Below are 17,506 nucleotides of genomic sequence, written 5' to 3'. Positions count from 1 at the left end.
CGCTATGAAGTATCTAATTCCAGATTTCCAGAAAACTGTGTTAACAAACTGATCACTGAAGAGAAACGTGTAACTCTGTGAGTTGCATTCACACATGGCAATGCGGTTTCTCAGAAGGCTTCTTTCCAGTTTTAATCTGAGGATATTTCCTTTTTCGCCATTGCCCTCAATGAGCTCAAAAATATCACTTTGCAGAATCCACGACAAGAGTGTTAGCAAACTGTTCCAAGAAGGGAAGGGTGGAACTCTGTGTGATGAAGTCACACATCAGAAAGCAATCTCTCAGAAAGCTTCTCTCTAGTTATTATGTGAGGATATTTCTTTTTTCACCATGGGCCCTTATGGGCTCCCAAATATCACTTTGTAGTTTCCTCGAGAAGAGTGTTAGCAAACTGCTTCCTGAGGTCTAAGTTGTAAGTCTGTGAGATGAACTCATTGATCAGAAAGAAGTTTCTCAGAAAGCTTCTGTCACGTATTGAACTGATGAAATTTCCTTTATCAGCGTAGGCCCCAATGCGATCCAAAGAAGCCCTTCTCAGGTTCCTCAAAGACAGTGTTAATGGACTGCTCCACCAAACATAAGGGTAACTCTTTGAGATGAATTAACACATCATGAAGATGGTTTTCAGAAAGCTTCTTTCTAGTTTTCATCTGAGGATATTTCCTTTGTCACCGCAAGCTTCATTGCGCTATGAAATATCTAATTACAGATTTCCAGAAAACTGTGTTAACAAACTGATCACTGAGAGAAACGTGTAACTCTGTGAGGTGCATTCACACATGGCAATGCAGTTTCTCAGAAGGCTTCTTTCCACTTTTAGTCTGAGGATATTTCCTTTTTCACCATAGACCTCAATGAGCTCCCAAATATCACTATCCAGAATCCACGACAATAGTGTTAGCAAACTGTTCCAAGAAGGGAAGGGTGGAACTCTGTGTGATGAAGTCACACATCGGAAAGGAATCTCTCAGAAAGCTTCTCTCTAGTTATTATGTGAGTATACTTCCTTTTTCACCATTGGCCCCTATGGGCTCCCAAATATCACTTTGCAAAATCCACGACAAGAGTGTTAGCAAACTGTTCCAAGAATGGTAGGGTGGAATTCTGTGTGATGAAGTCACACATCAGAATGCAATCTCTCAGAAAGCTTTTCTCTAGTTATTATCTGGGGATACTTCCTTTTTCACAATGGGCCCTATGGGCTCCCAAATATCACTTTGCAGAATCCACGACAACAGTGTTAGTAAACTGTTCCAAGAAGGGAAGGTTGGAACTCTGTGTGATGTAGTCACACATCAGAAAGCAATCTCTCAGAAAGCTTCTCTCTAGTTATTATGTGAGGATATTTCCTTTTTCACCATGGGCCCCTATGGGCTCCCAAATATCACTTTGCAGTTTCCACGGAAAGAGTGTTAGCAAACTGCTTCCTGAGGTCTAAGTTTGTAAATATGTGAGATGAACTCACTGATCAGAAAGAAGTTTCTCAGAAAGCTTCTTTAACGTTTTGAACTCATAAAGTTTCCTTTATCAGGGTAGGCCTCAATGCGATCCAAAGAAGCCCTTCTCAGGTTCCTCAAAGACAGTGTTAACTGACTGCTCCATGAAACAGAAGTGTAACTCAGTGAGATGAATTCACACATCACTAAGAAGTTTCTTTTTTTTTTCTTTTTTTTTTTTATTATACATTAAGTACTAGGGTACATGTGCATAACGTGCAGTTTTGTTACATATGTATACTTATGCCATGTTGGTGTGCTGCACCCATCAACTCGTCAGCACCCATCAATTCATCATTTATATCATGTATAACTCCCCAGTGCAATCCCTCCCTCCTCCCCCCTCCCCATGATAGGCCCCCGTGTGTGATATTCCCTTTCCCGAGTCCAAGTGATCTCATTGTTCAGTTCCCACCTATGAGTGAGAACATGCGGTGTTTGGTTTTCTCTTCTTGTGATAGTTTGCTAAGAACGATGGTTTCCAGCTGCATGCATGTCCCTACAAAGAACGCAAACTCATCCTTTTTTATGGCTGCATAGTATTCCATGGTGTATATGTGCCACATTTTCTTAATCCAGTCTGTCACAGATGGACATTTGGGTTGATTCCAAGTCTTTGCTATTGTGAATAGTGCCGCAATAAACATACGTGTGCATGTGTTCTTGTAGTTGACTAATTTATAATCCTTTGGGTATATACCCTGTAGTGGGATGGCTGGGTCTTATGGTCCATCTAGTTCTAGATCTTGAGGAATTGTCATACTGTTTTCCATAATGGTTGAACTAGTTTACAATCCCACCAACAGTGTAAAAGTGTTCCTATTTCTCCACATCCTCTCCAACAACTGTTGTTTCCTGACTTCTTAATGATTGCCATTCTAACTGGTGTGACATGGTATCTCATTGTGGTTTTGATTTGCATTTCTCTGATGGCGAGTGATGATGAGCATTTTTTCATGTGTCTGTTGGCTGTATGAATGTCTTCTTTTGAGAAATGTCTGTTCATATCCTTTGCCCACTTTTTCATGGGGTTGTTTGTTTTTTTCTTGTATATTTGTTTGAGTTCTTTGTAGATTCTGGATATTAGCCCTTTGTCAGATGAGTAGGTTGCAAAAATTTTCTCCCATTCTGTAGGTTGCCTATTCACTCTGATGGTAGTTTCTTTTGCTGGGCAAAAGCTCTTTAGTTTAATTAGATCCCATTTGTCAATTTTGGCTTCTGCTGCCGTTGCTTTTGGTGTTTTAGACATGAAGTCCTTGCCCATGCCTATGTCCTGAATGGTACTACCTAGATTTTCTTCTAGGGTTTTTATGGTATTAGGTCTAACATTTAAGTCTCTAATCCATCTTGAATTAATCTTCGTATAAGGGGTAAGGAAAGGATCCAGTTTCAGCTTTCTACTTATGGCTAGCCAATTTTCCCAGCACCATTTATTAAATAGGGAATCCTTTCCCCATTTCTTGTTTCTCTCAGGTTTGTCAAAGATCAGATGGTTGTAGATGTGTGGTATTATTTCTGAGGACTCTGTTCTGTTCCATTGGTCTATATCTCTGTTTTGGTACCAGTAACCATGCTGTTTTGGTTACTGTAGCCTTGTAGTGTAGTTTGAAGTCAGGTAGCGTGACGCCTCCAGCTTTGTCCTTTTGACTTAGGATTGTCTTGGCAATGCGGGCTCTTTTTTGGTTCCATATGAACTTTAAAGCAGTTTTTTCCAATTCTGTGAAGAAATTCATTGGTAGCTTGATGGGGATGGCATTGCATCTATAAATCACCTTGGGCAGTATGGCCATTTTCACGATATTGATTCTTCCTATCCATGAGCATGGTATGTTCTTCCATTTGTTTGTGTCCTCTTTGATTTCACTGAGCAGTGGTTTGTAGTTCTCCTTGAGGAGGTCCTTTACATCCCTTGTAAGCTGGATTCCTAGGTATTTTAATCTCTTTGAAGCAATTGTGAATGGAAGTTCATTCCTGATTTGGCTCTCTGCTTGTCTGTTACTGGTGTATAAGAATGCTTGTGATTTTTGCACATTAATTTTGTATCCTGAGACTTTGCTGAAGTTGCTTATCAGCTTAAGGAGATTTTGGGCTGAGACAATGGGGTTTTCTAAATATACAATCATGTCATCTGCAAACAGGGACAATTTGACTTCTTCTTTTCCTAACTGGATACCCTTGATTTCTTTCTCTTGCCTGATTGCCCTAGCCAGAACTTCCAAGACCATGTTGAATAGGAGTGGTGAGAGAGGGCATCCCTATCTTGTGCTAGTTTTCAAAGGGAATTTTTCCAGTTTTTGCCCATTCAGAATGATATTAGCTGTGGGTTTGTCATAAATAGCTCTTATTATTTTGAGGTACGTTCCCTCAATACCGAATTTATTGAGCGTTTTTAGCATGAAGGGCTGTTGAATTTTGTCAAAAGCGTTTTCTGCATCTATTGAGATAATCATGTGGTTCTTGTCTTTGGTTCTGTTTATATGCTGGATTACGTTTATTGATTTGCGAATGTTGAACCAGCCTTGCATCCCAGGGATGAAGCCCACTTGATCATGGTGGATAAGCTTTTTGATGTGCTGCTGAATCCGGTTTGCCAGTATTTTACTGAGAATTTTTGCATCGATGTTCATCAGAGATATTGGTCTAAAATTCTCTTTTTTGTTGTGTCTCTGCCAGGCTTTGGTATCAGGATGATGTGGGCCTCATAAAATGCGGTAGGGAGGATTCCCTCTTTTTCTATTGATTGGAATAGTTTCAGAAGGAATGGTACCAGCTCCTCCTTGTACCTCTGGTAGAATTCAGCTGTGAATCCATCTGGTCCTGGACTTTTTTTGGTGGGTAGGCTATTAATTGTTGCCTCAATTTCATAGCCTGCTATTGGTCTATTCAGGGATTCCAATTCTTCCTGGTTTAGCCTTGGGAGAGTGTGAGTGTCCAGGAAATTATCCATTTCTTCTAGATTTTCTAGTTGATTTGCGTAAAGGGGTTTATAGTATTCTCTGATGGTTGTTTGTATTTCTGTGGGGTCGGTGGTGATATACCCTTTATCATTTTTTATTGCGTCTATTTGATTCCTCTCCGTTTTCTTCTTTATTAGCCTTGCTAGCGGTCTGTCAATTTTGTTGATCTTTTCAAAAAACCAACTCCTGGATTCATTGATTTTTTGGAGGGTTTTTTTTGTGTCTCTATCTCCTTCAGTTCTGCTCTGATCTTAGTTATTTCTTGCCTTCTGCTAGCTTTTGAATGTGTTTGCTCTTGCCTCTCTAGTTCTTTTAATTGTGATGTTGGAGTGTCAATTTTAGATCTTTCCTGCTTTCTCTTGTGGGCATTTAGTGCTATAAATTTCCCTCTACACACTGCTTTAAATGTGTCCCAGAGATTCTGGTATGTTGTATCTTTGTTCTCATTGGTTTCAAAGAACATCTTTATTTCTGCTTTCATTTCGTTATGTACCCAGTAGCCATTCAGGAGCAGGTTGTTCAGTTTCCATGTAGTTGAGCGGTTTTGATTGAGTTTCTTAGTCCTGAGTTCTAGTTTGATTGCACTGTGGTCTGAGAGACAGTTTGTTATAATTTCTGTTCTTGTACATTTGCTGAGGAGTGCTTTACTTCCAATTATGTGGTCGATTTTGGAATAAGTGCGATGTGGTGCTGAGAAGAATGTATATTCTGTTGATTTGGGGTGGAGAGTTCTATAGATGTCTATTAGGTCCGCTTGGTGCAGAGATGAGTTCAATTCCTGGATATCCTTGTTAACTTTCTGTCTCGTTGATCTGTCTAATGTTGACAGTGGAGTGTTGAAGTCTCCCATTATTATTGTATGGGAGTCTAAGTCTCTTTGTACGTCTCCAAGGACTTGCTTTATGAATCTGGGTGCTCCTGTATTGGGTGCATATATATTTAGGAGGGTTAGCTCTTCCTGTTGAATTGATCCCTTTACCATTATGTAATGGCCTTCTTTGTCTCTTTTGATCTTTGACGGTTTAAAGTCTGTTTTATCAGAGACTAGGATTGCAACCCCTGCTTTTTCTTGTTCTCCATTTGCTTGGTAGATCTTCCTCCATCCCTTTATTTTGAGCCTATGTATGTCTCTGCATGTGAGATGGGTCTCCTGAATACAGCAGACTGATGGGTCTTGACTCTTTATCCAGTTTGCCAGTCTGTGTCTTTTAATTGGAGCATTTAGTCCATTAACATTTAAGGTTAATATTGTTATGTGTGAACTTTATCCTGTCATTATGATATTAACTGGTTATTTTGCTCGTTAGTTGATGCAGTTTCTTCCTAGCCTCGATGGTCTTTACATTTTGGCATGTTTTTGCAATGGCTGGGACCGGTTGTTCCTTTCCATGTTTAGGGCTTCCTTCAGGGTCTCTTGTAAGGCAGGCCTGGTGGTGACAAAATCTCTAAGCATTTGCTTATCTGTAAAGGATTTTATTTCTCCTTCACTGATGAAACTTAGTTTGGCTGGATATGAAATTCTGGGTTGAAAATTCTTTTCTTTAAGAACGTTGAATATTGGCCCCCACTCTCTTCTGGCTTGTAGAGTTTCTGCCGAGAGATCTGCTGTTAGTCTGATGGGCTTCCCTTTGTGGGTAACCCGACCTTTCTCTCTGGCTGCCCTTAAGATATTTTCCTTCATTTCAACTTTGGTGAATCTGGCAATTATGTGTCTTGGAGTTGCTCTTCTGGAGGAGTATCTTTGTTCCGTTCTCTGTATTTCCTGAATTTGAATGCTGGCCTGCCCTACTAGGTTGGGGAAGTTCTCCTGGATGATATCCTGAAGAGTGTTTTCCAACTTGGTTCCATTTTCCCCCTCACTTTCAGGCACCCCAATCAGACGTAGATTTGGTCTTTTTACATAATCCCATACTTCTTGCAGGCTTTGTTCATTTCTTTTTCTTCTTTTTTCTTTTGGTTTCTCTTCTCGCTTCATTTCATTCATTTGATCCTCAATCGCTGATGCTCTTTCTTCCAGTTGATCCAGTCGGTTACTGAAGCTTGTGCATTTGTCACATATTTCTCGTGTCATGGTTTTCATCTCTGTCATTTCGTTTATGATCTTCTCTGCATTAATTAGTCTAGCTGTCAATTCTTCCACTCTTTTCTCAAGATTTTTAGTTTCTATGCGCTGGGTACGTAATTCCTCCTTTAGCTCTGAGAAGTTTGATGGACTGAAGCCTTCTTCTCTCATCTTGTCAAAGTCATTCTCTGACCAGCGTTGATCCGTTGCTGGCGATGGGCTGCACTCCTTTGCAGGGGGAGATGCCCTCTTATTTTTTGAATTTCCAGCTTTTCTGCCCTGCTTCTTCCCCATCTTTGTGGTTTTATCTGTCTCTGGTGTTTGATGATGGTGACGTACTGATGGGGTTTTGGTATAGGTGTCCTTCCTGTTTGATAGTTTTCCTTCTGACAGTCAGAAGGACTGTCTGTTGGTCTGTTGGAGATTGCTTGAGGTCCACTCCAGACCCTGTTTGCCTGGGTATCAGCAGCAGAGGTTGCCGAAGATAGAATATTGCTGAACAGCGAGTGTACCTGTCTGACTCTTCCTTTGGAAGTTTCCTCTCAGGGGTGTACTCCACCCTGTGAGGTGTGGGGTATCAGACTGCCCCTAGTGGGGGATGTCTCCCTGCTAGGCTCCTCAGGGGTCAGGGACCCACCTGAGCAGGCAGTCTGTCCGTTCTCAGATCTCAACCTCCGCGTTGGGAGATCCACGGCTCTCCCCAAAGCGGTCAGACAGAGTCGTTCACGTCTGCACCGGCCCCCGCTGCTTCCCCTGTTGGTCTTCAGCTGTGCGCTGTCCCCAGAGATGGAGACTACAGAGACAGGCAGGCTTCCTTGAGCTGCTGTGAGCTCCACCCAGTTCGAGCTTCCCAGCGGCTTTGTTTACCTACTAAAGCCTCAGCAATGGCGGGCGCCCCTCCCCCAGCCTCGCTGCTGCCTTGCGGATAGATCGCCGCAGACTGCTGTGTTAGCAGTGAGGGAGGCTCCGTGGGCATGGCAACCTCCCGGCCAGGTGTGGGATATATTCTCCTGGTGTGACTGTCTGCTTAAAGCGCAGTATTGGGGTGGGAGTTACCCGATTTTCCAGGTGACGTGTGTCTCAGTTCCCCCGGCTAGGAAAACGGATTCCCTTTCCCCTTGGCTTCCAGGTGAGGCGATGCCTCGCCCTGCTTCAGCTCACGCTGGTCAGGCTGCAGCAGCTGACCAGCACCGATTTTCCGGCACTCCCTAGTGAGATGACCCCAGCATATCATTTAAAAATGCAGAAATCACCAGTCTTCTGTGTCGCTCGCGATGGGAGTTGGAGACTGGAGTTGTTCCTATTCAGCCATCTTGCTCCGCCCCAAGAAGTTTCTAAGAAAGCTTCTTTCTAGTTTTCATCTGAGGATAGTTCCTTTGTCACCGTAAGCTTCATTGCACTATGAAGTATCTAATTGCAGATTTCCAGAAAACTGTGTTAACAAACTGATCATTGAAGAGAAACGTGTAAATCTGTGAGTTACATTCACACATGGCAATGCAGTTTCTCAGAAGGCTTCTTTCCAGTTTTAATTTGAGGATATTTCCTTTTTCACCATAGGCCTCAATGAGCTCCAAAACATCACTTTCCAGAATCCACGACAACAGTGTTAGCAAACTGTTCCAAGAAGGGAAGGGTGGAACTCTGTGTGATGAAGTCACACATCAGAAAGGAATCTCTCAGAAAGCTTCTCTCAAGTTATTATGTGAGGATACTTCCTTTTTCCCCATTGGCCCCTGAGGGTTCCCAAATATCACTTTGCAGAATGCACGACAACAGTGTTAGCAAACGGTTCCAAGAATCGTAGGGTGGCATTCTGTGTGATGAAGTCATACATCAGGAAGCAATCTCTCAGAAAGCTTCTCTCTAATTATTATGTGAGGATATTCACTGATCACTGATCCTTTTTCACCATGGGCCGCTATGGGATCCCAAATATCACTTTGCAGAATCCATGACAACAGTGTTAGCAAACTGTTCCCAGAAGGGAAGGGTGGAACTCTGTGTGATGAACTCACACATCGGAAAGGAATCTCTCAGAAAGCTTCTCTCAAGTTATTATGTGAGGATATTTCCTTTTTCACCATTGGCCCCTGTGGGCTCCCAAATATCACTTTGCAGAATCCACGACAACAGTGTTAGCAAACTGTTCCAAGAATCGTAGGGTGGAATTCTGTGTGATGAAGTCACACATCAGAAAGCAATCTCTCAGAAAGCTTCTCTCTAGTTCTTATGTGAGGATATTCACTGATCACTGATCCTTTTTCACCGTGGGCCCCTATGGGCTCCCAAATATCCCATTGCAGAATCCATGACAACACTGTTAGCAAACTGTTCCCAGAAGGGAAGGGTGGAACTCTGTGTGATGAAGTCACACATCAGAAAGCAATATCTCAGAAAGCTTCTCTCTAGTTTTTAGGTGAGGATTCTTCCTTTTTCACCATGGGCGCCTAAGAGCTCCCAAATATCACTTTGCAGTTCCCTCGAAAAGAGTGTTAGAAAACTGCCTCCTGAGATCTAAGTTATAAGAATTTGAGATGATCTCACTGATCAGAAAGAAGTTTCTCAGAAAGCTTCTTTCACGTTTTGAACTGATGAAATTTCCTTTATCAGCATAGGCCTCAATGCGATCCAAAGAAGCCCTTCTCATTTTCCTCAAAGACAGTGTTAATGGACTGCTCCATGAAACATAAGTGTAACGCTGTGAGATGAATTCACACATCACCAAGAAGTTTCTAAGAATGACTCTTTCTAGTTGTCACCTGAGGATATTTCCTTTGTCACCGTAAACTTCATTGTGCTTTGAAGTATCTAATGGCAGGTTTGCAGAAAACTGTGTTAACAACCTGATCACTGAAGAGAAACGTGTAACTCAGTGACTTGCATACAAACATTTCAATGCAGTTTCTTAGAAGGCTTCTTTCCAGTTTTTATCTGAGGATATTTCCTTTTTCACCATAGCCCTCAATGAGCTCCCAAATATCACTTTGCAGAAACCACGAAAACAGTGTTAGCAAACTGTTCCAAGGAGCGAAGGTTGGAACTGTGTGTGATGAAGTCACACATCAGAAAGCAATCTCTCAGAAAGCTTCTCCCTAGTTTATATGTGAGGATACTTCCTTTTTTGCCCTGCGCCCCTATGGGCTCCCAAATATCACTTTGCAGAAGACACGACAACAGTGTTAGCACACTGTTCCAAGAAGGGAACGGTGGAACTCTGTGTGATGAAGTCACACATCAGAAAGCAATCTCTCAGAAAGATTCTCTCTTGTTATTATGTGAGGATATGTCCTTTTTCACCATGGGCCCCTATGGGCTCCCAAATATCACTTTGCAGTTTCCACGAAATGAGTGTTAGCAAACTGCTTCTTGAGGTCTAAGTTGTAAGTCAGTGAGATGAACTCACTGATCACAAAGGAGTTTCTCAGAAAGCTTCTTTCACGTTTTGTACTGATGAAATTTCCTTTATTAGCATAGGCCTCAATGCGATCCAAAGAAGCCCTTCTCAGGTTCCTCAAAGACAGTGTTAAAGGACTGCTCCACGAAACATAAGTGTACCTCTGTGAGATGAATTCACACATCACCTCGAAGTTTCTCAGAAAGCTTCTTTCCAGTTTTCATCTGAGGATATTTCCTTTGTCACCGCAAGCTGCATTGCGGTATAAAGTATCAAGGTGCAGATTTCCAGAAAACTGTGTTAACAAACTGATCACTGAAGAGAAACGTGTAACTCTGTGAGTTGCATTCACTCATGGCAATCCAGTTTCTCAGAAGGCTTCTTTCCAGTTTTAATCTGAGGATATTTCCTTTTTAACCATAGCCCTCAATGAGCTCCCAAATATCACTTTGCAGAATCCACGACAACAGTGTTAGCAAACTGTTCCAAGAAGGGAAGGGTGCAACTCTGTGTGATGAAGTCACATATCGGAAAGCAATCCCTCAGAAAGCTTCTCTCTAGTTATTATGTGAGGATACTTCTTTTCGCACCATGGGCCCCTATGGGCTCCCAAATATCGCTTCGCAGAATCCACGACAACAGTGTTAGCAAACTGTTCCAAGAAGGGAAGGGTGGAACTCTGTGTGATGAAGTCACACATCAGAAAGCAATCTCTCTGTTAGCTACTCTCTAGTTATTATGTGAGGATATTTCCTTTTTCACCATGGGCCCCTGTGGGTTCCCGAATATCTCTATGCAGTTTCCACGAAAAGAGTGTTAGAAAACTGCTTCCTGATGTCTCAGTTGTAAGTCGTGATTTGAACTCACTGATCAGAAAGAAGTTTCTCAGAAAGCTTCTTTCACGTTTTGAACTGATGAAATTTCCTTTTTCAGCGTAGGCCTCAATGCGATCCAAAGAAGCCCTTCTCAGGTTCCCCAAAGACAGTGTTAATGGACTGCTCCACGAAACATAAGTGTAACTCTGTGAGATGAATTCACACATCACCAAGAAGTTTCTAAGAAAGCTTCTTTCTAGTTTTCATCTGACGATATTTCCTTTGTCACCGTAAGCTTCATTGCGCTATGAAGCATCTCATTGCAGATTTCCAGAAAACTGTGTTAACAAACGGATCACTGAAGAGAAACATGTAACTCTCGAGTTGCATTCACACATGGCAATGCAGTTTCTCAGAAGGCTTCTTTCCAGTTTTAATCCTAGGATATTTCCTTTTTCACCATGAGCCCCCATGGGCTCCCAAATATCATTTTGTAGTTTCCATGAAAAGACTGTTAGCAAACTGCTTCCTGAGTTCTAATTTGTAAGTCTGTGAGGTGAACTCACTGATCAGAAAGAAGTTTCCAAGAAAGCTTCTTTCACGTTTTGAACTGATGAAATTTAATTTATCAGGGTAGGCCTCAATGCGATCCAAAGAAGCCGTTCTCACGTTCCTCAAAGACAGTGTTAATGGACTACTCCACGAAACATAAGAGTAACTCTGTGAGATGAATTCACAATCACCAAGAAGTTTCTAAGAAAGCTTCTTTCTGGATATCATCTGAGGATATTTCCTTTGTCCCCGTAAGCTTCATTGCGCTATGAAGTATCTAATTGCAGATTTCCAGAAAACTCTGTTAAGAAGCTGTTCACTGAATAGAAACTTGTGACTCTGTGAGTTGCATTCACACATGGCAATGCAGATTCTCAGAAGGCTTCTTTCCACTTTTATTCTGAGGATATTTCATTTTTCACCTTAGCCCACAATGAGCTCCCAAATATCACTTGCAGAAACCACGACAACAGTGTTAGCAAACTTTTCTAAGAAGGGAAGGTTGGAACTCTCTGTGATGAAGTCACATATCGGAAAGCAATCTCTCAGAAAGCTTCTCTCCAGTTATTATGTGAGGATCCTTCCTTTTTCAACATGGGCCCCTATGGGCTACCAAATATCACATAGCAGAATCCACGGCAACAGTGATAGCAAACGGTTCCAAGAAGGGAATGGTGGAACTGAGTGTGATGAAGTCACACATCAGAAAGCAAACTCTCAGAAAGCTTCTCTCTAGTTATTCTGTGAGGATATTTCCCTTTTCATCATGGGCCCTTATGGGCTCCCAAATATCACTTTTCAGTATCCACGAAAACAGTGTTAGCAAATTGCTTCCTGAGATCTAAGTTGTAAGTCTGTGAGATGAACACACTGATCAGAAAGACGTTTCCCAGAAAGCTTCTTTCATGTTTTGAACCGATGACATTTACTATATCAGCTTAGGCCTCAATGCGATCCAAAGAAGCCCTTCTCAGGTTCCTCAAAGACAGTGTTAATGGACTGCTCCACGAAACATAAGAATAACTCCGTGAGATGAATTCACACATCACCAAGAAGTTTCTAGGAAAGCTTCTTTCTAGTTTTCATCTGAGGATATTTGCCTTGTCACCGTAAGCTTCATTGCGCTATGAAGTATCTCATTGCAGCTTTCCATAAAACTGTGTTAACAAACTGATAACTGAAGAGAAACGTGTACCTGTGTGAGTTGCAATCACACATGGCAATGCAGTTCCTGAAAAGGCTTCTTTCCAGTTTTAATGTGAGGATATTTCCTTTTCACCATAGCCCTCCAAGAGCTCAAAATATCACTTTGCAGAATCCATGACAACAGTGTTAGCAAACTGTTCCAAGAAGGGAAGGGTGGAACTCTGTGTGATGAAGTCACATATCGTAAAGCAATCTCTCAGAAAGCTTCTCTCTAGTTTTTATGTGACGATACTTCTTTTTTCACCATGAGCCCCTATTTGCTCCAAAATATCACTTTGCAGAATCCACGACAACAGTGTTAGCAAACTTATCCAAGAAGGAATGGGTGGAACTCTGTGTGATGAAGTCACACACCAGAAAGCAATCTCTCAGAAAGCTTCTCTCTACTTATTATGTGAGGATATTTGCTTTTTCACCATGGGCCCCAATCGGCTCCCAAATATAACTTTGCAGAATCCGCGACAACTGTGTTGGGAAACTTTTCCAAGAAGGGAAAGGTGGAACTCTGTGTGATGAAGCCACACATCAGAAAACAATCTCTCAGAAAGCAACTCTCAACTTATTATATGAGGTTATTTGGTTTTCACAATGGGCCCCTACGGTCTCCCAAATATCACTTTGCAGTTTCCACTAAAACAGTGTTAGCAAACTGCTTCCTGAGGTCTAAGTTGTAAGTCTGTGAGATGAATTCACACATCACAAAGAAGTTTCTAGAAACCTTTCTAGTTTTCATCTGAGGATATGTTCTTTGTCACCGTAAGCTTCATTGCGCTATGAAGTATGTAAATGCAGATTTCCAGAAAACTGTGTTAACAAACTGATCACTGAAGACAAACATGTAACTCAGTGAGTTGCATTCACACATGGCAATGCAGTTTCTCAGAAGGCGTCTTTCCAGTTTTAATCAGAGGATATTTCCTTTTTCACCATAGCCCTCAATGAGCTCCCAAATTTCACTTTGCTGAATCCACGACAACAGTTTTAGCAAACTTTTCCAAGAAGGAAAGTGTGGAACTCTTTGTGATGAAGTCACACCTCAGAAAGCAATCTCTCAGACAACTTCCCTCTAGTTATCATGTGAGTATATTTCCTTTTTCACCATGTGCCCCTATGGGTTCCCAAACATCACTTTGCAATTTCCACGGAAAGAGTGTTAGCAAACTGCCTCCTGAGGTCTATATTGTAAGTATGTGAGATGAACTCACTGTTCAGAAATAAGTTTCTCAGAAAGCTTCTTTCACGTTTTGAACTGATGAAATTTCCTTTATCAGCGTAGGACTCAATGTGATCCAAAGAAGCCCTTCACCGGTTCCTCAATGAGAGTGTTAATGGACTACTCCACGATACATTAGTGTAACTCTTTGAGATTAATTCACCCATCACCAAGAAGTTTCTAAGAAAGCTTTTTTCTAATTTTCATCAGAGGATATTTCCTTTGTTACCATAAGCTTCCTTGTGCTATGAAGTATCCCATTGCAGATTTCCAGAAAACTGTGCTAACAAACTGATCACTGAAGAGAAACGTGCAACTCTGTGAGTTGCATTCACACATGGCAATGCAGTTTCTCAGAAGGCTTCTTTTCAGTTTTAATCTGAGGATATTTCCTTTTTCACCGTAGCCCTCAATGAGCTCCCAAATATCACTTTGCAGAATCCATGACGACAGTGTTAGCAAACTGTTCCAGAAGTGAAGGGTGGAACTCTGTGTGATGAAGTCACACATCAGAATGCAATCTCTCAGAATGCTTCTCTCTAATTTTTATGTGAGGATACTTCGTTTTTCACCCTGGGACCGTATGGCCTCCCAAATATCACTTTGCAGAATCCACGACAACAGTGTTAGCAAACTGTTCCAAGAAGGGAAGGGTGGAACTCTGTGTGATGAAGTCACACATCCGAAAGCAATCTCTCAGAAAGTTTCTCATTAGTTTTTATGTGAGGATACTTCCTTTTTCAACATGGGCCCCTATGGGATACCAAATATTACATATCCGAATTCACGAGCACAGTGTTAGCAAACTGTTCCAAGAAGGGTAGGGTGAAACTCTGTGTAATGAAGTCACACATCAGAAAGCAATCTCTCTGTTAGCTACTCTCTAGTTATTATGTGAGGATATTTCCTTTTTCAACATGGGCCCCTATGGGCTCCCAAATATCACTTTGCAGTTTCCTTGAAAAGAGTGTTAGCACACTGCTTCCTGAGGTCTAAGTTGTAAGTCTGTGAGATGAACTCCCTGATCAGAAAGAAATTTCTCAGAACGGTTCTTTCACGTTTTAAACTGATGAAATTTCCTTTATCAGCGTAGGCCTCAATGCTATCCAAGGAAGCCCTTCTCAGGTTCCTCAAAGACAGTGTTAATGGACTGCTCCAAGAAACATAAGTGTAACACTGTGAGATGAATTCACACATCACAAAGAAGTTTCTAAGAAAGCTTCTTTCTACTTTTCATCTGAGGACATTTCCTTTGTCACCGTAAGCTTGATTGCGCTATGAAGTATCTAATTGCAGATTTCCAGAAAACTGTGTTAACAAACTGATCACTGAAGAGAAACGTGTAACTCTGTGAGTTACATTCACACATGGCAATGCAGTTTCTCAGAAGGCTTCTTTCCATTTAAAATCTGAGGATATTTCCTTTTTCACCGTAGCCCTCAATGAGCTCCCAATATCACTTTGCAGAATCCACGACAACAGTGTTAGCAAACTGTTCCAAGAAGGGAAGGGTGGAACTCTGTGTGATGAAGTCACTCATCAGAAAGCAATCTCTCAGAAATCTTCTCTCTAGTTTTTATGTGAGGATAGTTCCTTTTTCACTATGGGCCTCTAACTTCTCCCAAATATCACTTTTCAGAATCCATGACAACAGTGTTAGCAAACTGCTTCCTGAGGTCTAAGTTGTAAGTCTGTGAGATGAACTCACTGATCAGAAAGAAGTTTCTCAGAAAGCTTCTTTCACGTTTTGAACTGATGAAATTTCCTTTATCAGCGTAGGCCTCAATGCGATCCAAAGAAGCCCTTCTCAGGTTCCTCAAAGACAGTGTTAATGGACTGCTCCACGACACATAAGTGGAACTTTGTGAGATGAATTTGCACATCATGAGGAAGTTTCTAAGAAAACTTCTTTCTAGTTTTCTTCTGAGGTTATTTCCTTTGTCACCGTAAGCTTCATTGCACTGTGAAGCATCTAATTGCAGATTTCCAGAAAACTGTGGTAACAAATTGATCACTGAAGAGAAAGGTGTAAATCTGTGATTTGCATTCAAATATGGCAATGCAGTTTCTCAGAAGGCTTCTTTCCAGTTTTAATGTGAGGATATTTCCTTTTTCAGCATAGCCCTCAAAGGGCTCCCAAACATCACTTTGCAGAATCCGTGACAACAGTGTTAGCAAACTGTTCCAAGAAGGGAAGGGTGGAACTTAATTTGATGAAGCCACACATCAGATAGCAATCTCTCAGAAAGGTTCTATCTAGTTCTTATGTGAGGATATTTTTTTTTTCACCATGGGCCACTATGGGCTCCCAAATATCACTTTTGAGAATCCACGACAACAGTGATGGCAAACTGTCCTGAGACGGGAAGTCTGGAAATCTGAGTGATGAAGTCACACATCTGAAAGCAATCTCTCAGTTAGCTTCCCTCTAGCTATAATCTGAGGATATTTCCTTTTTCACCATAGGCCCTTATGGGCTCCCAAAGATCATGTTGCAGATTCCACGAAAAGAGTGTTAGCAAACTGCTTCCTGAGGTCTAAGTTTTAACTCTGTGAGACGAACTCACTGATCAGAAAGAAGTTTCTCAGAAAGCTTCTTTCACGTTTTGAACTGATGAAATTTCCTTTATCACCGTAGGCCACAATGCGATCCAAAGAAGCCCTTCTCAGGTTCCTCAAAGACAGTGTTAATGGACTTCTCCACGAAACAAAAGTGTAACTCTGTGAGATGAATTCACACATCAACAGGAAGCTTCTAAGAAAGCTTCTTTCTAGTTTTCTTCTGAGGTTATTTCCTTTGTCACCGTAAGCTTCATTACGCTATGAAGTATCTAACTGCAGATTTCCAGAAAACTGTGTTAACAAACAGATCACTGAAGAGAAACGTGTAACTCAGTGAGTTGAATTCACATATGGCAATGCAGTTTCTCAGAAGGATTCTTTCCAGTTTTAATCTGAGGATATTTCCTTTTTCAACATAGCCCTCAGTGGGCTCCCAAATATCACTTTTGAGAATCCACGACAACAGTGATGGCAAACTGTCCTGAGACGGGAAGTCTGGAAATCTGAGTGATGAAGTCACACATCTGAAAGCAATCTCTCAGTTGGCTTCTCTCTAGCTATTATCTGAGGATATTTCCTTTTTCACCATAGGCCCTTATGGGCTCCCAAAGATCACGTTGCAGATTCCACGAAAAGAGTGTTAGCAAACTGCTTCCTGAGGTCTAAGTTTTAACTCTGTGAGACGAACTCACTGATCAGAAAGAAGTTTCTCAGAAAGCTTCTTTCACGTTTTGAACTGATGAAATTTCCTTTATCACCGTAGGCCACAATGCGATCCAAAGAAGCCCTTCTCAGGTTCCTCAAAGACAGTGTTAATGGACTGCTCCACGAAACAAAAGTGTAACTCTGTGAGATGAATTCACACATCAACAGGAAGCTTCTAAGAAAGCTTCTTTCTAGTTTTCTTCTGAGGTTATTTCCTTTGTCACCGTAAGCTTCATTACGCTATGAAGTATCTAACTGCAGATTTCCAGAAAACTGTGTTAACAAACAGATCACTGAAGAGAAACGTGTAACTCAGTGAGTTGAATTCACATATGGCAATGCAGTTTCTCAGAAGGATTCTTTCCAGTTTTAATCTGAGGATATTTCCTTTTTCAACATAGCCCTCAGTGGGCTCCCAAATATCACTTTGCAGAATCCACGACAACAGGGTTAGCAAATTGTTCCAAGAAGGGAAGGGTGGAACCATGTGTGATGAAGTCACATATCAGAAAGCAATCTCTCAGAAAGCTTCTCCCTAGT

Source organism: Rhinopithecus roxellana, chromosome 20, assembly GCF_007565055.1.
Source record: "Rhinopithecus roxellana isolate Shanxi Qingling chromosome 20, ASM756505v1, whole genome shotgun sequence".
In the NCBI taxonomy this organism is placed as follows: domain Eukaryota; kingdom Metazoa; phylum Chordata; class Mammalia; order Primates; family Cercopithecidae; genus Rhinopithecus; species Rhinopithecus roxellana.
Note: the sequence above shows the minus strand (reverse complement) of the source record.